We start from the raw sequence: 4635 nt of genomic DNA, 5'->3' as shown, positions 1-4635 counted from the left end.
AGGCAAGACAACCCTTTTCATATGATAGAGATGTAAGCAGAAATATCCTTGATGTTGTGCATACAGACATTTGGGGGCCTACAGATTATTATTTCGTGGCCCTGGTGAGTATTTCAAGATTGAAGGCTTGTGTCTTTTGTAAGGCTTCTACATATCATGGTCTTCTTTATGCCAAGTTAAGGGAACAATAATTGATGACTTGCTATCAGAAGCACACTATCTTGTGGGCTTATTCTAAAGCACTTTCCAATTGAAGACTCTTCTCTAAGTCCTACTTGGACTAACATCTTGGCAATCATACTATTTTCATAGTCCTTTGAGAACATGTTTGTATATGTTATCTAAAATGACACAAAACCATATACGCCATCTTGTGGCCTTGTTCTTAAGCACTTTTCAAGTGAAGGCTCTTCTCCAAGTCTTGCTTGAACTAACATCTTGGCAATCATACTCTTTTCATTGTCCTACAATGCGCCTTGAGTTGCTACCAGCTTAACCACTCCGTCTAACCCAAAGATTAGACCCATAATGGTCACCTTTTTGCCATCCAGTCACATAGACCTCATCTGATATACAAGTCAAGACTCAAACCAATGTTCGGGCTCATATTTGGCTTCTCCTCATAATGGGAGCCTTACAACTTTGAGCACCATGGATCAATGGTTGCACCTAATGAGGGTGGGGTATTGATCATATCTAACATGGGGAACATTTTTTATGGGATACATGTATGGAGATTTTGTGGATGGATGCCCTCAAACCTCTCCTCGATGTCAATAGTTCTGATCCTATATATGTGAGACTTTATAGTAGTCCTCGATTTTAGATGCATGACAAGTTTTTGTATGGTCCATGGGGTGAGATATGTTGTGATGCACATCTTGTGACTATATTTTGTCTACAGTATCACCTCGAGTTTAGTTGTCGACCATTTCAGAAGTATCTTTAAACACCATATTGGGGAATATGGGAATTTTCTATAAGTTTGGGACATGTGGTCAAATCTTTGGATTTGTCATAAGTTGAACACTATAACTCCAAATCAAGCACTCTATAGCTCTATAGATTCCATTTTTCAAGCACTTTCCAATGATAGGTCACATCATATGGCTTTGTGAAACTTATGGGCATGTTATCGGGTCGCCACCTTTTTAGTATTCAAAAAATGGAAATTGGAAGATTCCCAAACTCACTAATATTGTGTTTTTATGTACACGCTCAATTATTGTGTTGGCAGTGTCAAACATATTTTTGATGATATGGTACATATTAGGGCTTGAATTTTGTCATCTATTTAGTACTATTTCATACCTTAGTACTTGTATGCATTTAGGTTTATGGGACTAGCATGTGTAAAGTGACTTCAGCTTTCATATGATGTTTCATCTGAAAGGCATGTGCAGATAAAAAACATGACGAAGTTGTATTCGTTGAGATCCTGTATATCATAATTGAGAGATTCTTCAGGCATAGAGCTTGTAGATGATTGCTGATTCTATCTATTTGTGTTTGTAGCTTGAATATTAATGCTGTCTATTTCAAGTTATTTCATCAAGAATGGTCCTGATGACAGTAAACTGTGTGATATCTTTTTGGATGGCAATTCTACATTCATGAATATGATATGTGTTTCACATCTGAGTATCTTTCCTGAAAATTATGTGCATATAATGGCTATAAATTTGTTCAAGAAGTTTCCTACAGTATTAGGGTCATTTCTAGTAGACCGCTGTGTCCTGTGTTTTTGTTGTGGTCTTCAGAGGCCAAAACACTTTGGCGATCCTGCCAATGTCAAGTCTCTTTCATGTATCCTATGAAGTATCACAGTTATCCACATGGTGGATATAGCTATCATCTAGCTCAAGTTTGATAAATTATTGATCCTTATCATCATTCTTTTGCCAAGTGACTGCAAGGTCCGCATCACAAGGCTTCTTTTCTTTTCTAATGGTAATGGCCCAAAGGCCCTTCTTCATTAGGATGAGTTTGATACGGTTTGCCAGGTGTGAAACCCGACTCCTTTGAAGCGAACTATTGAGACTATTTTCCCATCTTGGATTTTGTAGGAACATCAGCAAATCAGCTCCAAAATTATCAGATTTGATCAGTGCAAGAGTAGATTACAGTGTGTCAAGAGACACAAGTAATGATAGTGTGAAAACACACTATGTAAAGACTATGTCTAAGTTGATGCCGAACTTGAATCTTCTTAGTTCGGGGTTGCCGATCCTTCTTCAATCTTTCCACGTCCTTCCCCTCCTTGATTTGATGCTGGGAAAATAGATCAAAGTGGTAGTGGGTTGCTCTAGGTGGTAGGAGAGAGAAAAAGATGAGATTTTTGAGCTTTAGTGAAGTTTGTTGGCTATGGCTTCTTGGATTAGGGTTTTGACACAAGCTTGGTTTTTTGTAGATATTAGGAGCTATATTTGATCTTCTTTGAATTTTTTTTTACAAAAATAAATCTTGAATGATGAGCTATCCATACCCTATAGTGATCATTAACATTGCAAACTGTAGTGACGGCGACAGCAGTATGGACGATAGCAGGTGCATTCTCGGAAAGTGACCACGAATTTTGGCAATGCCACGCTCAAGGCGCACCAATGTTGGGGTTTGATGTGACAGAGAGAAGCACCTAAGTCGAGAGAGGTATCTTCAGAAGGAAACTTGCAAACATATGGCTTCTATGAAGAGTTCCAAGGGCTCAAAGGAGGCATGGTACAGACTGCTGCCTATGGCTACCACAAGGTGCAAGATGAAAATGAAGTCATGCACTTATCCTGAGTTTGGACTAAGATAGAGAGGAGCTGAGAGAGAGAGTAGAGAAGAACTAAGTCGAGCTGAACCTTGCCCAAATGGGCTCTAATACCATGTAAAAATGTGCAGGATCTAGAGCATGAAAAATGCGGAAGCTATGGAGATTGGAAGAGAAAGAGCGAGTTCATAAGACACTGACATGGTGCCTGATTGTTACACAAGTGAATTAGGTTCCAAGATGGAAGTTTGAACTCAAATCAAATCTTGTGTATTGACTAACAATGACACATAGACTTTACTGAAGGAAAAAAGTACTATGACATTGCATTAGAAAAGAGAGCAAGTACAATGCTTTATAGGAAATTGGGTGGTAGCACTTCTCCTACTGTGCATACGGGATTCTAGTCCTGAGCCCTCATTGCTCCTTACAAAGAGACTGAAGTAGGTGTGATTGTAAACATCTCAACAAGTGTTCCCTTGTACAAGGAAAGAAAGGCAATCTGCAAAAAGAACTGATAACTTGAACTATAGGAAGTTCTAGGAATAGCTTGAATTGCAAGAATTTCAAGCAGTTACCTAAACTATAGGAATTTTAGGCAGTTACGTGAACTACACGAATTTTAGACTAGTTACTTGAATTGTAGGATGGAAATATAGGCATAATGTGAATTGTAGGAAAGATGGGAGGAAGGTTAAAAAAACTGAGAGATCTAGCCAACAAAGGAGTTTTCAGGCATAACTTGAATATTATAGGTTGAAGATCTACTACTCCATCATTGTAAAAGTTAGAAGGTTGGCTCAAAGAAAAGCAAGTTATTTTCAAACTTTAGATATGGTTCACTATGGGTAAATCCAAGAAGAAGGAAAAGAGATGCAAAGTATGCTTTGAGCATGGACATACTTCAAAGTGTTGTCCATATGTTCATGAGTCCTGTGAAAGAGGGAAGTCCTATAAGTACTTTTGCATGGTTGATTTGTGTAAGTAGTTTAATGGTATCTGCAAGAAGTTCACTTCAGCAAAACAAAGAAAGGTTCAGGTTCAAGACTAGATAGAGCATGGGAAAAGCTGACTTATTTTGAGACTATACTAAATGATGCTTATGAATTGCATTATGATCATGAAGGCCAGAAGGTTAAGTCTTGCTCAAGTTTAAAGCAGGCTTCAAAGATTTCTTAGAGCAGTTGAGAAGCTCAAGGAGATTTATTTAGATGTTTTGGATTCGGATCACGATTAAAGTTCAAGTGATGATGATGATTGCTACACTTTACCTATCATTTTGCCAAAGATTGAGGCTGAGGGAGTGAGAGAGGACGAGAGCCAAAGATTGAGGCTGAGGGAGTGAGAGAGGACAAGAGCCAAAGTAGCCAAGATGATTGCTACCCTTTACCTATCATTTTGCCAAAGATTGAGGCTGAGGGAGTGAGAGAGGACAAGAGCCAAAGCAGCTAAGAATCCTCGAGTACCACAAACCCAACATAGGAGTTTATCAATGGTGGGCGAGTGGAGCATCACACGCTTTACATCGACAACTTGTAGGTATTTTCCAAACTTTGGAATCTTGCCAACTATTATAATCAATCTCAAATCTGTTTTACATAAGAAGAAAGAAGTGATGAAGTTATCATCAAGGATTTGATTCAATTTGGTGATCAATCCAGTGATCAAGAAGATCACTTGCATTTTCAAGAAGATGATGTTGTCATGGATAACAAGCATGAGGATTATGATTTTCTTAATGAAGATGATATTATGGATTATTTTCTTGGTTGCTTCAATGGTACTTGTGTTTGAGATAGATGTGGAGAGTATCATTCAAGGGTATCATGAGCAGCATATCAGTGCTGGAAACACAGTTCTAGAACAGTAAATTGTTCAAT

The sequence above is a fragment of the Lygodium microphyllum genome, chromosome 11 (assembly GCF_053477565.2).
Source record: "Lygodium microphyllum isolate KBCC chromosome 11, Lygodium_microphyllum_v1.1.10, whole genome shotgun sequence".
Lineage (NCBI taxonomy): Eukaryota > Viridiplantae > Streptophyta > Polypodiopsida > Schizaeales > Lygodiaceae > Lygodium > Lygodium microphyllum.
Note: the sequence above shows the minus strand (reverse complement) of the source record.